Source organism: Ambystoma mexicanum, chromosome 4q, assembly GCF_040938575.1.
Source record: "Ambystoma mexicanum isolate Mex_15411 chromosome 4q, UKY_AmexF1_1, whole genome shotgun sequence".
In the NCBI taxonomy this organism is placed as follows: domain Eukaryota; kingdom Metazoa; phylum Chordata; class Amphibia; order Caudata; family Ambystomatidae; genus Ambystoma; species Ambystoma mexicanum.
The window spans coordinates 295,724,472-295,747,297 of NC_090928.1; positions in this window are offsets into that span (position 1 = coordinate 295,724,472).

Consider the following 22,826-nt stretch of genomic DNA (forward strand, 5'->3'; position numbering starts at 1 on the left):
TCCCCAGATCTCACAACCCTTGATCTGAGAGGACCCCCAATGTAGACCCCCCAACCCATTCTGCTGGCATCGGTATTAAGAGAGGCCACAGGAGGAAGGACCATGGACACCTCAGCCTGTAGATTTGGAACCCCCGCCACCATAGCAGGTAGACTGGCAGCGCTGGTAACACTGAAATCAAAGCTTCGAAATCTGAGACGTCGGGAGCCAGTGGGAGAGAGTATAAGACACCAGGGGACGTAACTGAAGATGGGCCAAAGGAACTACAAAACACGCAAGACGCCACATGCCCCGTAACTTCAGCAACAGGTGAGCCGGGACATACTGCCTTCTGAGAACCCTGCCCAGAACAGCCAGCAAGTACAGGAACACCCTCTCCATCCCGGTGCACACCAGTGCCCCAATGAAAACTAGGTCCTGAGAAGGCTCCAGCTGAGACTTCTGCCAGTTCACTAGCAAGCCCCAGTTCCGCAATGCCTGGCAGACAAAAGGGAGACGAGGCAGGATAGCCTGCCGACAGGACTCCTCGACTAACCAATCGTCCAGGTAGGGAAAACAATAATATGCAAAGGGAAGTCGCAAGTGGAAATGCATAGAATTTGATAAATGACTTAACTCTACCAGTGGCAATCATGGTATTGATGCAATACCGCAGCTGACAAAACCCTACAAACAATATAAAAAGCAAAAAAGAAGGAATTCGCCGGGAACAAAGTCCATAAAAAGGTTGCCAAGAAAGTGTTTAAAAAGGGAAAACAATCTGCACTCCCTGCAGATGCAAATGCACCACCAGTGGAGTCACCAGCATGGTGAACACTCCGGGAGCTGATCGCACCCTGGACGGGAGCACTCGGAACCGAAAACGCTGTGATCTCATGCAATCTCCCTGCACAAAATCCAGAGTACGTTCCGCAATGCCTCCACGTTGAAGCGTTCCGTCCGGACAAGCAGTGCAGGGCATCGACACCCATAAGCAGGTGACACATCCTAAAAGGCATAGGGACCAGGAACACCCGCAAGTAGAAAACCTGACCCCGAACAGGGAGAGGAACGGGCAAGACGGTAACCCACAACAACAATTCAGAGAGAACGAATCCCATGGCCAACTACTTGGTCCGTGAGCTGGGTACCAAAGTCCTAACCATGCAAACCTGGACAGGAGGAGACAGGAACGGCAACTGATACCCCCCTCCGGAAGGAGCCCATTCCACATGAAGCCGAACCCCACCGGTCCCATACACCTCCGAGAAGATAGAGATGAGGAGCCAGGGAAAACCGCCAGTCATTGCACTTGCACCAGAGGAAAATCAAAGGTCATTGAAGCAGGCCTGTGCCGCAATATAACAGCATGCTTGTCAGCCCACAAAAAGATCCGAACTATCAAAAGGAAGATACAGGACAGCCCAGTAGTCAAGCAGACCATGGCCCCCTCAGCCGACAGAGGAGCCACCAGGCTGGCATCAATGGGCAGAGTACTGTCACAAAGCGGGGCAATGAGATCCATCCCGGATAGCACACACCAAAGGCAACCCCATATCTGGGGTATGCCTATACTGGAAAACCCACTGACGGGACAGCCCCCTCCATCGGCACCAGAGGCTCTGAGAACCCCTTTAAGCACAGACATGTGCTACCATCTGACATATTACTTCCACGCATCTGAGAGGAGGCGTGAAAGCAACACGTCGGCACAGGAGGACCTAGCCCCTAAAAGAAGAGACACTGGGAACCCCCTGCATGGCCGTTACTTCCATGATGCATTATCAGTTTCTATAATTCCATGCCGGACAAGGGAAAAGAAATTCATCTCCTTCATCCGTGCCCCGCGCAGTTCAGAGGAAGAGGACAGGAGAAGGAGCCCGCATCCATGGCTAGCACAGACCCAAACACACCACTAACTCGCCACCTGTATACACAGCACATGACTGAGAGATGGCTTGAGCCCTGCATCAAGTAGCTGGTAGCCCCATGCTCTAAATGGTTCTCCTCAATGCGTCGGCCTTGGAAGGATGAAGGGCCGAGTCAGCCCCGCTGAGACTCGAACCCCCGAAGTGTAGACTATGCCAGGGTGCTACCCTTCCGGCCGTGAGATAGTGCTTGTAGACGTATCCAAATCTGTGCCACTTTCACAGGCTGCATGCAGAGAATACAGATAATATCCGGTACATCCTGGGCTGTGTGTGCCTGAGAGCGGGTGTCATGTGACATGCCTGCGACAGAACAAATACCCCGCACTTTCAAAGACTCTCTGCCACTGTCACCCCACGACAAGAAGCAGAGAGGCCTCACAACAAAGGGAAGGCTAGCCCATACGTCCAAGTGCTCAGCATGATTTCTTAACATGCCCACTTCTCAGTGAGAGGGTCTTCAAAGATGCAGCCAATAAAGATGTGTACACAGAGCACGAGGAAACGGCCTGTCAAGCTAATGGGTACCCCTCCAGAAGGCACCAACCAAAAGGGAAAAACCAAACAAAACAATCCCCTAGGCAACGCCGCATCAAACAGGAGGCATGTCGTTTCACGGCCCAAACGGCAGGAGAATCAGGGCACAAACATTCACAAAGCCCCCAACTCCTTACTACATCCCAGGCCCTACAGGACCTAGGCCGTGATGTCCTCCTGCCAGCCTACGACCTCGCAAAACACAACCGGGTGAGGCACCAGCCTCCGTAAGGCACACCAAGGAGCCGGCATGAATGGGACGCCAAGATGGCCATACCAGCAGGAGAGGGGAAAAACAGCAAGCACAGAGCCCCCTTACCTTCCCCCAGGCCGAGTAGGACCCGGAACACAATGCCCATGCTGCGGTACGGAACCCAGCAAAGAACCGAGCGAGGCAATCCCGCTCAACTGGGACCCCAAGCCCCGCAGGGAATCCAGGAGTAGCAACGCACCCAAGGGAATCGAAGGCCCCGCCAGACAGCCCCCCAGGGGGCCAGCAATCGGTTCTCCCCAGTGCCTCGCACCGGGAAGAAAAAGTCTGACCTGCTAGAGGCAGGAATATTAAACTGAGTGACGTGGATGTGGGGGAGGAGTTATAGGGATTTAAAGAAAAAGAAGAAGGTCCTGTGTCAGAGGCAGGGGCCTCATGGGGTAAGTACTGGGACGAAGAAGAGTGGACGTGGAGGTAATGCACGCTGGTGGATCCCCAAAGACAAAAAAAGTGCTCTGTAGAAAGGGCTTTGGGTAGTCAGTGCTGGAAATAAAAATGATTTACTGGGGCATCTCACCCTAACAGGGGGGTGCATTGGGGAGGGGGGTGAGAGTTGGAAAACACGGGAGATTTTCCTACTCCCCCCAACGTAAATAAACATTTCCATTTCAGGAGGTTTATAGTTTATTAACACATGGAGAATACTCCAAGAGAAGAGCAGTGTATCCTATGATGAAAGTATGCAAGGTGCACACCTTTTATATCTACACAGTTTACTTAAATGTGTTCTGCAGTGTGCAGTCACACACATCATGAGCAGATGTTCAAGTGGTGTAGGGGATAGGTTTTGTGGGGTTTTACGCGGGTCCCCGAACCGCGTAATGAGGCACGCGGGAGCCGGGGAGCCGTGCGACCTTTTTATTTTATCCTACAACAGGAACTGCCCTTTTTTATCCCGCCCCCACCCTAGCCCAACGTCACTTCCCTATCCGGGAACTGAGACCGCAACGGCGGTCTGCCCACCCAACGATGTGGGCGGGCTGCATAGCCCTACTTAACGATCCGACATCTCCCCCCTTTTTAAACAACCACATGTCTCTTTGTAACTTACTCCATTTCTTCTATGAGTCTCTGGGGCTTGAAGCGACTTCTCTGAGGGCGACCTCTGCTGCCCGGTGTGTGCTCATCCTGACCCGGGGGTGGTGACCTGTCCTCACCTTCTGAGGACTCACTCTCCTCCACGTAATACCTGTCAAGGGCAATGTCATCTTCGCTGTCAGCTTCTTGATGTAAGGTATTATCCGTGTAGCACCTCTTGGGTTTGAAATACGATATGTTTCTTGTAACGGAGGACTGGTCGGTCCTCTGGGCCGTGATCATTGTACCTTTCTTTTGCGTGACCGTCAGCGGTTCCGGTGCAAACGTGGCGTCCTCCTTGCGCTGTTTTGGTTGCCGTAGCCACACTTGGTCTCCCAATTCCACATTCGACTCCTGTGCTTTTCTTTTGTGATCCGCCATGTCCTTCATTTTGGCTTTGGCGGTGTCATCCTTGTTTCTGGCCTCTGTTTCCAGGGGCGTGGCTTCGGCTGCGCGGGCATCCTCTGGCAGTCGTGTCTGTACTGGCCTGCGGAACATCAGGTCAGCGGGGCAGACGCCCGTGGTACTGTGGGGGGTGTGGCGATAGTCCCTGAGAAACTGATACAGTGCTTGTTCAAAAGGTTTGTGGAGGATGGTCGCTATTTGCAGAGTTCTCTTGATGTTGGCCATGAACCTCTCAACCATTCCATTGGCCTGAGGCCATCGCGGGGTTATCTTCCTATGGTGGAAGCCCATATACTTCGCGAAGTTTTCGAAGTCTGTGCTCATGAATGGCGCTCCGTTGTCAGATTTGATGATCCTGGGTATTCCATATGTGGACAGCATGCGATCTAGTGCCGGGATGACGCTAGTTGCTGCTGTGCTATCAACGATCTGTGCGTCCGGGAATCGTGAGTGTTCATCTATTAGCACTAACACATATGTGCCATTTCTTAGGGGTCCAAAGAAGTCCACCGCCAGTTCTTCCCATACCTTTTTCGGTAGTGGCGACATGTGGAGTGGGTTTGGGTGCAGGGGCGGTGCTACCTGTGCGCACGTTGTGCATTGACCTATGATTTCCTCAACCATCGAGTCCAGTTTGGGGAACCACACTTTTTCCCTCAGTAGTCTCTTGGTGGCCACCACTCCCCGGTGGCTTTCGTGTGCTACTTGGATCGTTCTGGTGCGTAGCGATTTCGGAAGGAGTACTTTGCACCCTTTGAGTATTACTTGATCGTCGACGATGGAAAGTTCGTCCCGGACATGGTCTATTAGTTTGACGTCTGCTCGGACCTCTTCCGACTCGTGCTGCGCCTGTTGACGCATGTGCGCCCTTCTGTCTGCTTGTATGCAGTGTCGCACGATGCGTAGAGCCAGATCTTGTTCCGAGTGTGCAATGATGTCTGCCCAACTGACTGGTAGTGGTTGTAGATGATGCACTACGTAATTGAGATATTCGTCAGCGATGGATGGGAGTGGTGTGGCCGGGCCGATCGGGTGACGTGATAGATAGTCCGCGGGATTGTCTTCTTTTCCCGGCCTGTGCTTGATAACGAATTTGTAATCCTGCAGTCTTAGGCCCCCTCTGGCTATTCTGGGCGGCATCCGTGATTTGGGGTCTCCATATATTGTGATCAGTGCCTGGTGGTCGGTGATGATGGTGAACTCCTTGCCATATACGAACAGATGAAAATACTCGCATGCCCATACCACCGCTAGGCTCTCCTTTTCCGCTTGTGAGTAGGCTTGTTCTGTCGGGGTTAAGCTCCTACTGGCGTATGCGACCACGAATATGTTTGTCGGTTCCAGCGGGTCAACTTGCGTTAGTATGGCGCCCAGACCCACGGGGCTGGCGTCCACTATCACTTCGGTGTGTCTTTTGGCGTCGTAGTACGCCATGTCCTCGGCTTTGGAGATGGCATCACGGATCGCCTCGAATGCCTTTTGACAGTCCGTGGACCAGGTGTATGGTTGATCCTTGCGCGTTAGGAGGCGCAACGGGTTACTGATGGTTGCGTAGTCCTTTAGGTATCTGGAGCAGTAGCTGGCCAGTCCTAAGAAAGATCGAAGTTCCGTCGTGTTCGTTGGGGGAGTAGCTGAGTTGAGTGCCGCCACTTTCTCCGGGTCTGGTCGCATCCCTTTGTCGGAAAATATGTGGCCGAAAAATCATAGAGAGCCTTTCCCGAACTCGCATTTGGTTTTGTTGAGCGTTAGTCCTGCCTCTTGCAGTGCAGCGCACACTCTGTGGAGAGCAGTGTCGTGCTCTTCCTGTGTCTTTCCAAAAACGAGGACGTCGTCGGAGTAGTTCAGGCAGTTGGGCACGTGCCTGATGACTCTGTGTATTTCCTCCTGGAATATTTCTGCGGCGGAGGATATCCCGAAGCTAAGTCTCTTATATTGAAATAAACCCAGGTGTGTAACAAATGTCGTGATGTACCTGGATTCGGGCTCAATCTCTATCTGATGATAGCCTTTGGTGAGGTCTAGTTTCGAGAAGACCTGGGCCCCGTGGAGCAGGTGTATCATGTCCGTAATTCTGGGCGCCTGGTGTCTTTCCCTTTCGATGGCCACGTTGGCCCTCCTCATGTCGACACACAGGCGTATGGATCCGTCCGGTGATTTCTTGGGGACGGGGACGATGGGGGATACCCATGGAGTGGGTCCTGAGACTGGTTCAATCACGTTGAGTTTAATCAGTTTGTCCAGCTCCTCCTCGACCTGGTGTTGTATGTTTATCGGAATGCCCCTGTAGTGTTGGGCTACGGGCGGTATCTTCGGGTTTATGTGCAACTGTACCTTGCGATGCTTTAGTTTTCCTAGGCCTTTGAATAGGTTGGGGAATGTTTGCTCGATGGCATCCGGTCTGGCAAAGTATTTATGGGCCATTAACTGATATAGGATATGCACTAAACCCATCTCAACGGCAGTCTTGAAACTGAGAATGCACCCGCTATTGGCTTCCGTCTTTCTTCAAGATGTGTAGCGTGATTTTTGCGGCGTGCGATTTGTGCACGCACCATGCTGATATGGTTCCTTTGCATGGCAGCGGGGCCGTGGCACCGTAGGGGTATATGTCCACTGTCGCCTTTCGGATTTTTGGGGGGCTGGGGAGCGAGTTGTACGCCTGTTCACTTATGATATTAACAGTTGCCCCCGTGTCTATGAGGAATTCTAACGGTGTGTTGTTTACTTGAAGCTGGAGCGTTGGGCTGTGCTGGGTGGCTGTGGCATTGTTGAGAGCCCACACATATCCTTTTTTTCGTTGATCATCCTCTGATGATTGGGATTCACTGCCTGATGGGGATCTCATCTCGATGTACCGGACGAACCGTCTTCTTTGCGATCGCCTCGATCCGTCCGGGGGCCTTCTGTCATCTCTGGTGTATGCGCTCCTTCGTGGTTTTTCTTCTCTCCTGGGTCCTGGCTGGTCTTCCTCACCTCTGCCTGCTGGTGGGCTGTGTCGCGAGCTTCTCCTTCTCTCTAGGTGTCTCGTTTTGCTGGGTCCCTGCCCCGGTGGATTTTTGCATACGGCTCTGTAGTGGTCCATTCCGCCACATGCGGCGCACTTTTGTCCCAGTGCAGGGCAGTCTCCCACGTGCGGATACTCGAATCCGCATCTGTAGCACGTGGCGTCCGTTCCTTTCCCACTCTGTGGGGGGGCCGTGTATAGTTTATTGATGGACTCAGCGGTCGGTGGCGGGTGTTGAATAGTGACCTTGCCTAGACTGTCGAGTTGCGACTCCACTGCTGCTTCCATCCTGGCAAGTGCAAGGATTTCCTCCAGGGACCTTTGTTTCTGGAGCAGCTGTTTCCTGAATGGCTGTGAGATGCAGCCTGCTATAACTTGAGATCTTAACGCCTCATCATTAGAGTACTTGTGGAACTCACAGTACTTTAGCTTGATGCGTAGGCGCATGACAAAATTGTCGAGGGATTCCCCTTTCTCCTGTCGCGTGGTGTGAAAGACGTGGCGCTCGTAGTCAATGTTCGTATGGGGCGTGAAGTATTTCGATAATTTTCCATGTAGTTCCGCATAGGTGACGGTGTCTACGTTCATCAGTTCGCCTGCGATGTCCCTGACAGCGGGGCCTACTGTCATGAAGAGGGTGTTTTTCAGCATTGCGTTGTCTGTCAGCCCTATTGCCCTCGTGTAGAATTTGAAATCCCTGAGCCATATGACCCATCTGGGTCCTAGGTTAGAAGTGTCTCGCACATCAAATGGGCCCGGTAGTGGTAGGTTATGGGCAGCCGTACCTGAAGTCGGTGCCTGTTGATTTCCATCGTTCGCTGCTCCCGAACCATCTGACGAGGAGGCTACGGGACTTGCTGGGCCTGACATGGTTGCTGTGACGGTCGCGCCGTGTGGCAATGTGCCACCTCTTTTCTGGCTGTAGCTTGCCCTTGTGATCCTCACGGGCTGGTGCGTGCCGGCGGTGCCTTGTGGCGATGGGTAGCCTCTTTGCCAGCTCTGGCGTGGCTGGAGCGTGTGCCGGCCTTGTTGGTGCCGAGTTCAGAAAAAAGATTTTTTTTTTTTTTTTTTTTTTTTTTTTCTTGAGGCCCCCCTCTGGGCCTCCCGCCGATCGCGTGTGGAAGTGGGGGAGGGGGGGCGGGACCCTGGCGACTTGCCTCCGGGCCTGCGCGTGCTTTTGCAGGCGCCTCCGCACCCGCTCCCTCGCGGCTCCTAAGGCTGCGGCCGCCCGTGCCTGCGGCCTCGCAGCTGGCAATGGGAGGTGCGCCGACGCGCCACGCCGCTCGACTGCGGACCTCCGCGGAGCTTCTATGGCATTGCGCCGATGCGCCTCACCCGCTCTCCTGCGGGTTTGTGAGATCCTCGTCGCCAGTTGTGGGGTTTTACGCGGGTCCCCGAACCGCGTAATGAGGCACGCGGGAGCCGGGGAGCCGTGCGACCTTTTTATTTTATCCTACAACAAGAACTGCCCTTTTTTATCCCGCCCCCTCCCTAGCCCAACGTCACTTCCCTATCCGGGAACTGAGACCGCAACGGCGGTCTGCCCACACAACGATGTGGGCGGGCTGCATAGCCCTACTTAACGATCCGACAGGTTTCTTGACTTTCGGTTTAGTGGCATGTTCGAATCCCCACTTCGGCAACAAAAGCAGATAAAAAATATTAAAATCCTTGAAGGGTGTAAATGTTTTTTTCAGGGGCACATATCTTGCCTAATCTCGGATTGGGGAAAATTCGGCCCAATGACCAGTGTTGCGGGTACTCAAAATACGTAGTACCCCCGGCTGCTCCTTTGTCTACGACTGGTCTGTGCTTCTGTTGTCTCATCTGTACTCTTGGACTACTCTAGCGCGCGTGTTACGCAATGTAGAGGGAAATTAGTCTGTCATTGGTCTGCGCTCCATGCTGAGAGAAACAAGCAGCAGAAAAGGAGAACTGCCCCCCCCCAGCCTGAGTCTCCTGTTACCCAAATGGTTCTGTGCACGTGACTGACACAAGGGCCTCCCCTCCATAGTGCTCTGTGCACATCGGGGAAAGCAGAGTGAGAGAGAAGAGCGTGTAGCGACAGACGGAGGAGACAGACCAGTGTGATCTCTTTAGTTGAGAGGTCTCAGACACTTTTAGACAGTCAGAGAGCCACTCCTGCTGCTGCCCAGCTGCCCGCACAGAGATGGGTAAAAGAACATGATGACATCCCAAAGAAGACTGGGGCCAGGCCCCTCTTCTAAAGTGCGAGCTAAAACGGGAGAGTAAAGCAACTGCTGAACCCGAAGAAGCGTGCAGAGTCTTGCAGAGTAAGAAGATGCCTGCACCAGCCCCTCGGAGCTCTCTTGCACATCCTCTCTAGGTCAGTAGGGCAGTTACGGAACCAATCCCCCGAGTGCCACGCGGGATTCCTCCACGCATTGCTATGGACAGTGCACACAGCTAAACCCTTCCAGGAAGAGCCAACTTACTCCCAGCTCTTGCCTGCAGTCATCGGAAAAGATGCATGTGTATCCTAGACTCCTCAAGGAGAACCCAACAGCCTCAGCCCTTCTATGTCCTTCAGCTGTGAGTGAGAGGCATGCACTGCCATCTTGTAGGTGTACTGGCACATACATAATAGAAGAAGGAAGAAAGTGGCCCCAGCTCTGGTGGCCTCTGCAATTCCAGACGTTGTGGAATAACCCAGCGAGAGCAATGCAGAGGACAGAAGCCACCCCAGCTTAGCTGCCCTTCGCGATCCTCAGCCCGCAGCTTCGTCCCTGAGGCCTGGGGAACTTCGGCGTCCTATTAATAAATACATCATTACAATAAAATGAAGGACTTTTCAGTCCAGCCTCCGGTGTTGGGGAGGTCACGTGTGAGACTGATTGCACATTTTTATTTATATTTTATTTGTGCAGTTTACAGTGGTCTTTCTGTTAGAATATACTTCAGGAGTAGTGGTTTTTGGTTCCCGGGATCCCGGTTGGACTTCATTTTAACGGCACGGACAGTTACCCTGTCAAATTGAACAGGATTCGTCTTCCGAGGGCTGGGGCGGTGGCACTGGAAACACAAGCAGAGACTGCAATGAATAGCTGTGCTTGTTTACACTCTTTTAATGCACACTGTCTAATTTGACATACAGGTATGTATTTGGTTTTTATTAATGTTGGGCGACAGAATGCATGCTAAGTATTTCAGGATTATTACTAGTCAGTGTACTTATATGTGTCGGCTATAAGTACTTAAGGATCCTGGCACATGTCATGTTTTAGAAAGTGTTTTATTTGGGACAAGTGCCTCTTCATTATACTGCTTTGCACCTACCATACAGGACAGTGAGGATGTGTACCCAGCGTTGCTAATAACCTAAAATACAGTTAATCCCCCCTAAAGGGGGTTTGAATTACCCTTATTGTGTTGTGTATTTATTTGTCTTCTGAAATGGCCAATGTGTTCACTTCTCGTTGCACTTCGTTTGTTTGCACGTTGTTTTGCTTTGCAAATAGGAGTATTCTCGAGTTTGCCTTCAAGTGGTATGCGCCAACTAGGCGGCTCAGATCCTCTAATACAGGCCAACTGCAAACCACCACAACAAAAAAGCAGCACGGACTTGGAAAAGCCTTTCCGACTCTAAGCATAAAAAATGGAACGAACTTCCCACCTCACTGAAGCTCGAGTCCAACTACATGTTCTTCCGAAAAAAATTGAAAACATTACTTTACTGTGTCCTATTTTTCACCATTCGTTGTCCTGTCTTTTTGTCAGCGCTCTGATGCCCGCGGGCTTTCAGCGCTTTACAAACAAATAAATAAAAATAAAAATAAATAACATTCACTTCCGGCGGAAGCACACTGGTACTTGCCGCATCGGGTATCTCCGTCGTCCTACAGATGCAGCACCCACAGGCCTCCCTCATTCCTCTAACTCGGGACCGGTGTTTGAGTGGTGCGGCTAATTTCTTGCTTTCTACCATCAAACCGGTTGCTCGGCCACAGCCTCCATGCCTGTCAGTGCAGTTTGCACACCATATCCCTTTCGTGCAGGTTGCACACCACCCCCTGAGAAACCCTTAGAATGCCATCACACTAAGAACCCACCTAGTGAGTGCAGAAGACAACAAGCGGGCGCTTAGTGTATCCGCTTCAATAAGTTGTGTATATATTTCTGTGTGTAGCATACACATTTCATGATAAAATCGATGTATTTTACCATAGTGTACACACTTATTTTCATTAATCCATGTAGTAGATGTGTTTAATGTGCTAATGTGTACCTCTCTGTTTGTATGCAGCATAAACATGATCTCATTGTGTCATATATACATTTCAGGGTGCTTCTCGCAATGTGCTCTCTGCATTGCACTATACATTATGCACAGCTTGTATTTTAGCCTACACTGTATGCATTTTGATATATCATGTGTGCAGTTCCAATATACAGGCTAAGCATAAATGCATCTCAGTGTACAGAGTCAATATTTCAGTATATAATAGATGAATTTCAATATACAGCACATGTATCCTCCGCCATGCGTACCTTTGTAATTAAAAAAAGCAAGGACCCTGGACAGCTCACCGACAAATCATTAATGTCTTGCCAAAATGAACTCCTCGAAGTACTCGGGAGGATAGCTGAGGGGCAATGTGCTCACCTTGATAGCAAGCCGACGCGGAGCAACACAGCTTCAATCCCCGGGTCTGAGCTTAGAAACCTCCTGGTATTAAGCGCGTTATAAATGACCAATCATGTCATATCATAGTCGGGCCCCTCGCCCAAGTGTTCAAGATGACCAACAAGTCTGTGGTTCCTAACGTACCTATTGCTGACCCGCAGCACAGCTCCCTGGTGGATCCAAAGAGGCACGGGCCTCTTGGGCAATGCAACTTTAGCTGCCTCCCCTCCCTCAGAGAAGGAGAACACCCCCTGAGGATGAAACGCGAGCTTGCCGGTATGGCTTCCAGAGCAGCGCGCCTAGAGCTGGTCAAGTGCTCTTTGGCAAGACACGTGGCAGTGACTTTATCACTCTAGAAAGGTAGTTCAAAGGAAGACCCCATACTCTATATTATCATGAATCCCCAGTTCAGGAATAGCGGGGAATATCCTTCTCCAGAACCAGTTGCATCCTTCCAGTGTGCAATCCTCATCAGGAGAGGAAGCCAAGTCTACGTGCAAGGCTCAGCTTTTCCTGGCGCTCGTCTCATGGAGGGCGGGACGAGTGTGAATCCCCGGCTAACGCGTTTTACCCTGGAGAAAATGACTGTTGATTTCGGTGGCATCTTTGAAGCCAATTTTAAATGTCATCTGTTTTATTTGTGGTAGATTAATAATTAATGGGGTAAGTAGCTGTTTGTATTTAACAAGAAGAGTTTTCTTTCTCCCACCAGGTACTGCAGTCAAATGTCCAACAGTGAATGTGTGACGCAATCGGATCCAGTAGCGCTCATTAGGAACTAGTTAACCGGCCTTGCCACCTGTAGAATCAATGCGCGTGCCCTGTGCAGGCCCTCCCTGTGCACTCTTTGCACGGGACGTTAAAAGCTATCCCCAGTCCTGCTTCTCCACGGACAAGAGAGACTGTGCAAGGCATCTGTCAAAGGTTAACGATTCACTAAAAATCAAATTATGTTTAAGCATGTTTGAATTGTTCACGTGTGCATTGCATGAATGAAACGCCATAAATGTCGTTTGCAACAGCTGTTTGTTCCCGCCATGCCAGCATCTTTAATTAGGTTATACTATGTTCGAGTAGGCTGCGAGGGCCTTGCTAGCCTTACAGTAGAGACGCATCGTCAGTGGCGTTGCTAGGGGGTGGCTGGGGGAGCAGGCCCCCCCTGTGAAACCCTGTGCCCCCCCTTTCACTCCCCACCTAAAACGAGCACTGACCATGTTCGCCCCTACTTTTGTCTTTGGCCCCCTCTGTGCCCCTTATAAATTTGATTCCTGGTGACGCCACTGCGCATCGTGACCGTCCCAGTCAGAATGGGAGCGGACAGCCAGGCACAAACACGGCCTGTCTTAAAAAAAACTATCCGGTGTATCCGATTGTTTCTTGTTTGGTGTATGTGCTTAGCTTTCGAAAAGAAAAGCACAACATTTTTCGAGTTAGTTCCATCAACCCAAAATGTTTTTTTAGCAGCCGTGGAGCTGAAAACAGTTAAAGTCCACATAGGATTTATATTCCTGCTGCGTCATAAAATCTGAGCGAGCTATGTTGTTAGTAGCGGAGGTACCAAATCTATTCTTGACACAATCCTACCACCTGGTGGCCAATCTGCAACAATGCAAGCAATAATATATGTATTTGGATCAAAGGTGTGCTTTCCTTTCTTCATTTACTTTGTGTATGCATTCTAAAGGTCTGTTTATTTTGTTTGGCTACTCTGATCTGTTAACTTCATTGATACATATGTTTACATACACTTATTTTATTTTAAAGACCTGCGTGGTTTCACTTTAGAACATGAATGACTAATCCCCCTCACTATCGTGAGAGGGGGGTTTAGATTCTATTAAAGACGAGGAGGGGAGTATTATGCAAAATCAATCTTTTCTATTGACACATAGCAGCAAAGAAAAAACCAATCAGCAGGGACCCACACTACCGTAAAAGTTCCTTTCTCTAACGGCAACTCCTCTTCTGAAGCTGTACTCTGACACCATCCTTAAGAAACATTAACCAGCACAGTCGAATGGATGACCAGATTCGGGATCCTTACACGCCCAAACATCCAAGACCTGACAAGACTCCTTTACCTGGACCTCCTCAACCCGAAGCTGCAGATAAGAGAAACAGAACAGGGTGGGTGAGTGGGATAATACTCGCCTCCTTGTCTTTAATAGAATCTAAACCCCGTCTCACGATAGTGAGGGAGATTAGTCAATCTATGACATGGCAAGGAGGCTTCATATTATGCAAGTTCAAAGCCCTTGCATTACATCAATTGCAACCATAACAATACTTTATGATAAAATGTCATTATGTGAACCTCCTCACCAGTCAGCTGCTTTCAACATTTTGTTCAACCTCCCTCCAGAGGATGCAAGGACAACTCAAGGCCTCCTTTTGGCTGAGAAAGTCCTGAAGGAAGCAATATCAATCCCAGGAAGTTAATAAACCCCCCAAACCCGCATAGACAGGGAGGCAGAGATATAAGCAATAAGGTTACCCTAGCAAAGCAGCTGAATGGCGTATGGAGATCATAACACCGTCACATTTCAAGACATCTTTAAATCTTGAAAAAACACACAAATTACTGCATTGTGAAATGTTGGATACCAAATAAGCAAAAACAAGCATTATTTTGTTCTAGACACAAAGAAAACGACCCCAATGAGGAGATAAGACCTTATGTCAGATGCAAAGATCCAAACTGACACTCTTAAATTGAAAAGCGAGACGAACAAACATTGACAATCTTGAGAACTATAGTTAGATGGGATATGATGTGTTGTTTACAACCCGTCTACGACACAGAGGCCCCTGAACTACTCGTCCAAGACCAAGGACACACTAATGTACAACCTAGGACCCTACTAACCTCTTAAGAACTTAAAACTTGCGTGTAGGGGAAGAACTTAAGGGCCTAGCATACCAAAAGGTGTTGCCCACTTACTCCCTCTGGACTGGCACGAGACCAGCCAAAAAAAGGGGGCTGCTTCAAATCCAGTAACAGTCCTGTAAGCCATGCCTCCCTTGAACCTTTCACTAAACAAATAATTGCTCAATAAGTCCAACAACTAACAACTTGTATAGGAGGAGCAGAAAAGGGATAGAGGTGTCAGGCCAAACACCAGTTCACGAAGCAGACCTATACAGATAAAGAAACGTACTAAGGGGAGGCCACCTAAGAACTCCTGATGACAACAGAGACCTGCGAGAGCCCTCGAAGCAGCTAAGGAGCTAATAAGCGTCCAAGGCATACGAGAGAAAAACACCCCGGCCGAACCAGGACATGAAGAAGACCCGCCGAGTCCATGACAAGCCGTGATTGGATAGGGAGAGGGCACAGGATACCTCCCGCTAGCTCCTAGTAAGAGTCAAACCACACCAGAGATGTGCAACAAGTAACCACTAATAAAAAAAGAAAAGTTATATCAACTTCCTACATACTTTCCTCAGAACTCCGACCACCACACAGAACCAGGGAACCCCAAGGACAGAGACTCTGCCCAATCTCGGGAGAAACAACTGACGTCAAATTGTAAAACCTGGCCTGCAACAGCAAGAGTGAGGAGAGAGAGAGTGAACTAGACAGATGAGACTCTAGGTCAAAAGGACTGCCTACAAGAGGAAGCCATTTACAAGTCAGAATGTCAAAGCTCTTTGCTATAACCACCAGGCCTGCAAGGGGTTCCCCCTCCGTTCCATCCTAGATCCCCTATTCTAAACTATAAATTGTAATGGATCAAAAAAAAAACCTTCAAGACCTTCCAGGCGGACATATGCTTGAGGTACCATATGAGCTGTAACCCGTCCCAGGGAACAATACACTACTTGAGAGTATGATACCTTCCGGTGAAAGCATTTAATCCACCCCAGGCGCTACAACACACTGAACGAAAAGTAGTTGAGGAGATGGTCTGAATGGAGGCAGAAGCCTCTCCCCTCCCTTCTCTGCAACTTGAGGGATACTATTCCAACCTTAAAAGAGGAAAAAGTCCCCTCCTGGTCCCTGCTAGTGTACCCAATACGAAGGCTGGGTCTTCCCACATTAATCAGAAAAAACTACAGCCACCCACAGGGACCCTATCAAAGCAGGAGAGCTAGGAGAATCTGGACATTCTGCACTAAAAGGAGCACAGAGTCCTGGAAAAGATAAAAAACAAAAAAAAACTTTCCCCGAGACAAGTAATCACTGGTACTCTGCGTAGGGGAAGCACCACAGGCCGTCAAAAGACCTAACCGGATAGAGGCAGAAACAATGCTGAGGTGGACCCCCGCCACGGGAACCAGAGAGAAAAAAAAGCCCTGATGAAAAAAGGAAAAAAGTCCCTGCAGTCTAAACAGATCCTCTAATCCCCTGAGAGAAAGAAGGAGACCCTGAGAAGGCTAATGCCCTTCATCATGACAAAGCAGGCCAATCATGGAATAATTGGGAATGTAAAACACAACAACAGGATGAAACCCACTTGGGATTCAGAAACAGGAATGTCGGTGCTGAGAAATAGGGAAAAACACTGTAAAGGTGATTAGATCTTGTCGAACCAGAGGGGAGGAGGAGGAGACAATTGACAAACAGCAATGAATTCCCACTGAAACTTCTGAAACATTTGTAAGCACCCACGGTCTAAGGAGAAAACATCTCTGAGAAAAGAAACATGTAAAACCTATAAATACACATATGGGGTAGTATCTGGAGCGGACCCCGCTCTGCCCACACCCCTGTCGGCATGTCCTTACCACTGAAAATCTGTCTGGGAGTAAAAGACCACCTGGGAAACCTCTAGAAGAGGAAGGATGATATGCCCCTCGGGAATCATACTGCTGTGAGCGGGTAGGAACCTGGAAGGAAAGGCAGGCTATACTTTGCCCTTACTCATCTAATATCCTGGCAAAAAACCTTGTTGAAATTTGATCAGACCTTATCAAGTACCGTGAAGGTATGCCCACACGTAGAGAGCTCTTTAATTAACCTATCTCCAAACAGGTTACCCAGGACATAGGTTCAGCTTCATACTCTGCCCTGTGCAGCAGATTACAGTCAATGTGCATAAGAATGCATTTGCGCCTTTCCCTGGAAATTCCAGCATTGGCGTTGCCGAGCCGGCATATTGATCTCTGCACCCAACCTCTGAGTGCCTGGACATCCATTGGGGAATTGGTGAGAGCGGCATCTTCCGCCAATTCAAATATTAGAGCCAAGGGTCCCAACAAGTCTAAGAACTTATCATGACGATTGCGAAGGACCCTGTCAACACCTCTATTAGGGTCTCTTCCCTCTGATACAAAAAGGACAAGATTTCATTTTATTTATTTTTTTACATTTGTAGAGCGCTCTACAGCCCGAGGGCATTGAGGCGCTTAACACAGAGCGTAAGAAGGCTTATTTAAGGGTTACAAGAAGCCGCCCAACAAGTGGTCTTGAAGTTACAGGTTACATACAGTTGGTACATACATTTTAGCAAAAGATAGACATACAGATTGTTTAAGATGTACCCAAAGGGCCTGCAGGTTGACACGAAAAGCTTGGTTTTGATGGCCTTGCGAAAGGCACCATGGGATTAGATTTGCCTTAGGTGTGATGGGAGGGCATTCCAGTGGGTGGCAGCCATGGTGGGGAAGCTGGTGCCACCAGCACGTGCTTTGTTAATTTTGGGAACAGTAATCATGTTGGCATATGCTCTTCTGGCTGGCCTGGCAGAGCAGGGTTTGGAAATCCTTTGGACAAGGTAGGGTGGGGCCACGTCATGGAGGCACTTGTGCGTCAGGGCAAGGGTTTTGAAGATGATTCTTTTCCTTAACCGGGAGCCAGTGGGCTTGTCTTCTGAGACCAGAGATATGGTCCCTACGTGAGATGCCGGTGGTGGCTCTAAGGGCATTGTTATGAAACAGTTGTAGTTTAGCAAGGTTTTATCCTGATGTTCCTATGAGTAAGGCATTGCAGTAGTCAAGCCTTGCGCCAATTATTGCCCTGGCGATAGTGAGGCAATTCTGTTGGGAGAATTAGGGCCTCACAGCATTGAGCAATTTAGAGTGGTAGGCTGAGGAGGATGCTATGGCATTGACCTGCCTGTCCATAGTCAGGTTCGGATCCTGGTAGACACCGAGGGTTTTGACTGTTTGAGAGACTGAGATGGGGATGTTGTCAACAGTGAAAGAGCTATATTGCTTGTCCAGCCTGCCCAGGGTGGACGGGGATCCAATAAGCAGAAGTTGGGGTTTCTCAGTATTAAGGCATAGCCAGTTTTCTGCCATCCAGGATTGGATTGTGGCGTATATGGAGTTGAGGGTGTTAAGGTAGGACATGTAATCACCCGAGAGGGGGATGAGCACCTGAGTGTCATCAGCATAGTTGGTGTATGAGATGCCCAGGACATCCAGGATTTTGAAGAGGAGCCTCGTGAAGAGATTGTAGAGGGTGGGGGCAATGCAGGAGCCCTGTGGGACACCGCATTGGATGAGGCTGGGATTGGCAGGGGCTGTGTCGGAGAAGACCTTCATTACTCTTTCTTGCAGAAAGGAGGTTATCCATTTACATTCCCTGGGGGAGAAATTGGCTGCGGTGACAAGATGGTGGCATAGGGTCTTGTGGTCAACAAGGTCAAAGGCAGCAGATAGAAAGCGGAGGAAACAGAGAACTTCAGCTAAGAAGAAGAGAAGCAAAATGGATATGTAACCTGGACACGTGTCATTCTGGTCTGAATTCTGAACATGAAATGGCTTACTCGTTATAAAAAAAGTTAAATTATTGCCAAATTATGAAAATAGAGTGCAAGACATTTTGAAAATGCATCACAATTCTTGACTATTATCATGTTTCAGTATATTACTATAATGCTTTATGTTGAAATCTATTGATGATGAGTACAAAGATTTATTTATTTTCTTGATGGTCAAATTATAGAATGTATTGTGAAAAGGTTTTTCTTATTTAGACTGCTCGATCTGTCCTTCCCTTCTGATACTTTTCTTTGTTCCTTATCCTTTACTTTATTGCACCCATTTGGTACTATGCAAATATGGACCCAAAGGAAGGACACACTTTAACCCGGTATACAGTAATTTAAAATTATCTCAAAGAAATGAGAAAATTCTTTTTAAAAAAACGAATGTCTGTAAAATAACGGCAAAATTGTAAAACCAAAATGGCCACCGGACGTTGTAGCGTGACGTTTGACGTCATCGTGTAATGTGACACGATGACGTCATACGCCATGCGATCGCGGCCTGTATAAAAGTAAAAGAATCACACAGAGAGATAGCGCGGATCCTGGCAGACTGGAGGCAATCGCACCGAGATGCACAAAAAAAAGGTAACTTCTTTCTTTTTTTAAAAATAAGGAAAGTGAGGATTACACTCTGGGCTTTAAAGGCACCCTAAGCTAGAAAGTATATGGCTTGGGATACAATGGAGAGATTAATGGTGACTCCAATTTTGTAATGATTTCCACTATTTCAAAGAAGGTTTTCTAATATATCCTTTCTCTTTGTTACTTACAGAAACCTGCGGAAAAATATTAAAGTTAAAGTTATAGGTTAAAAACGTATACTTTTTCTCTTTGTTACTTACAGAAACTAGTTGAAATATACCCATATAATAAATGAAAGAGATAAAAATTAAAAAGGAATAATAAATTAGAAATATGACTAGATGACTAAGAAATTTAGGTGAGTACAAGCAATGTAATCATAGTTGCTCACCGCATCTCACCACCATCAAAATATGAACAATATAATTAAAAAATAATTCTCTTTTTCTCTTATTTCTTTTCCTAAATTTCCTTTTCTACATAGCATCTCTCCTGATGAACCACATGCATAAGACGTGGGGAAACACGTATTGAGAGAAAAAATATACTAGGATGCGAACTAATGTATGAAGAAGGAAAGTGCATGATACTAATGAAAAAAATAAATACTATCTAAGAAGTAATCTTGTTGGTGTGACAATACTGTTTCTTGCCAGAAGCGCACTATATATAAGTGTTTTCTTAAAAAAAGACAATTTGAATAAAATATTGCAGCAGCCGCAATATACACTTAAAGGTGCAGCATCTAGGTGAATGAATAACTAAACATTGCACTTAGAAATCGCCAAATTAGGAAGAAAAAGCCGACAAGGACTGCAATCAGTTATACAAAAGGCAGCAGATAGGTCCAGAAGGAGAAGTAATGCCGGTTTGCCTGCATCTCTAAGATCGTCCATCTGGTTTTTAAGGTCAAGGAGGGCCATTTCGGTGCCATGTCGCGGCCGGAAGCCGGATTGCCGAAGGCCAAGGAGGTGGTTGTCCTCCAGGAACTTTTGCACTTTCAGGTCAGCTGCTTTGTCCAAAACTTTTAGAAGGAATGGGACAGTGGTGATAGGTCTGTAATTCCCTGTGACCGATGGGTCTAGGGTGTTTTTTTTTTAGGAGTGGTCGGACCCACGCTTCTTTGAGTCCAGCTGGGACTTGGCCAGACTGGAAGGAGGCATTGATGAAGGCGGTGATAAAAGGCGGAAGTGGGGTTGCACAGTCCTTGATGACCTGTGCAGGGGAGGCATCCCCTTTGCAGTTGGACAGTTTGATAGACCTGAGGAGGGCAATGACTTCAGACTCAGTCATGTCCTTAAATTCAAAGAGGGGGGGTTGTTTGGTGTCCCTGTAAGTAGCTGGTGAAGGTGGGCTGTGGCTGTTGGCTATGATATTGCTAAGAGCCCGTTAGTGGCCCAGGATCTTGGAGTGCAGGGTATCCAGTTTCTCGAGCATGGCCGATTGAATTTTGTTGCACCAAGCCTCGTCTTTAACAAGAGTCAGAGGAGGGGAGGTAGGGGTCTCAAGCTCTCTGAAAATGCAAAAGATTTCTTTAGTGGCAGATTTGGCGTTGGTTATCCTTGTGTTGAAGGATAGGGCTTTGGCCTTGATAATGACTGTCTTATATTCGGTGGACAGGACCTTGAACGCAGCTTTAGTGGAGACTTTGGGGTTGTTCTTCCAGGAAGTATGTGCAGCGCTCTTCTTTGAGCACAACAGTAGGAGCTCCTGGGTGAACCAGGCGTTAGCATGCTTAACTTTCTTTGCTTTTTTGAAGGTGAGTGCAGCTACAATGTCTATGGCTAGAGTGATGCTCTTTTTAAAGTCATTAGCAAGAACAGTGGGGTCATTGCTGAAGGGGGGGGAGCAGTGCAGGCACCTGAAGGTGTGGAGTGAGATTTTCCCTGGTGAGCAGTTTGGAACTTCTCGAGAGTGCGGCAGGAAGAGGAGCACCGACATGGGGGGTCCTTTGGAGGTGTTGATGTCAAATATAATAGTGTGGTGGTCAGACCAGGGGATAGGTGCGATCTCTTTGACATTTAGTTGGCAGTTGTGGTGGGAGACCTAATCTAACGTGCAGCCTTTGGCGTGGGTGGGGGCGGTAATCGCCTGGGAAAATCCAAGAGTGGAGAGGGCCTTGTGTAGGGCAGTGGCGTTGGGGTCACTGGGGTCGTTTAGGCCAAGGTTGAGATCTCCTAGGAGGATGACTTTAGAGGTCTTCTTTAGGTTGAGTGAATGAATTAGGGCTTTATGGAAGTCAGAGCTGGGCCCGGGAGGGCGATAGACAATGTGGAAGGCAATGGTGCAGTTGGGAGATAAATTGAGCTTGAGTAGAAGGTAGTCAGAGCTCGAGCCCAGGTCCCCTTGGACTCTCCTGATCGAGAGTGTTTCCCTTGCGATGGCAGCAACTCCACCTCCTCTGTGGGAAGTACGATCATCTCTATAGATGGAGAATCCCTCAGTAATGGCAAGGGATAGGGCAGGGCCTGACGCTTCATTTATCCAGGTTTCACTAAGGAAGAGGATATCCAGTTTGTTTTTAACGATGCGGTTGTGCACTTCCAAGGCGTGTGCTGATAGGGACTGGGAATTGACTAGGGCACATAGCAGTGGAGAGTCAGTAGTGTTCATACTGGTAATGCTGGGCATAGGAGTCAAATTCAAGGCATCATTAGCGCAGGGTGCAGTCACATTTAAGGCATCATTAGCGCAGGGTACAATCACATTTAAGGCAGCATCGGCACAGGGTGCAATCACATTTAAGGCATCATTAGCACGGGGTGCAGTCACATTTAAGGCATCATTGGCACAGGGTGCAATCACATTTAAGACAGCATTGGCACAGGGTGCAGTCACATTTAAGGCATCATTGTCACAGGGTGCAATCACATTTAGGGCAGCATTAGCACAGGGTGCAGTCACATTTAAGGCAGTGTTAGCCATGAGTGGTAGTGCTAGGAGGATGCGAAATGAGAGGGATGTGTACAGTTTTAGATAGTCTGGGGTGGTGCCTCCAGGCTCGGGTCCGGCGGTGTGTGTCATTATGAGGTAGGGCAGGGGTGAACGGAGCCTTAACAGGCCCTGAGTGTTGCCAGGAGTGCACTCGCCTGATCGGCGGACTCCTGATTTGCAATTGGCTGTAGGTAGAGAGAGACTTGCATGTGAAGTATGGAGTGATCGATATCAGGGGTACAGGCTACATTGTCTGTAATAACAGGTCTAGGGCATTCAGAACGTAATTTATTCCAATCCTCCTCGAGAAGCGGTGTCCGTACCCAATGATGAATAAAAAAGAAGAAACCAACTCTGAAGGATGCCAATCCGCAAACCTTGGATGTTGGATAAGAGAGGGGTCAACAAATTGAACTACGCTAACATCCAACAACATCCCCTTACAATTTTGGGATAAACCTACAGGAATGCCCTTATTCCTAGGCTTCTTCGGCGGGCAGTCAGAACTATCTGAAGTATCTGCAGAGGAAAAGGGAGAGGGAGTGACCTAGGGGGAGACCTATGCCAAGGACTGAGTTGTCCTCTTAAATACCTAGACTTCCTTGAACACTTCATATTGACCAAGGGGGAGAACAACGTTAGAGCTGGGATGGAAATCATCCACCCTTGAAATCAGTCTATCAAAAGCTGAGGCTAGCGTTGAGTTCAAATCAAAAAAGGGCAGAGACCACACAATCCTGAACTGCCA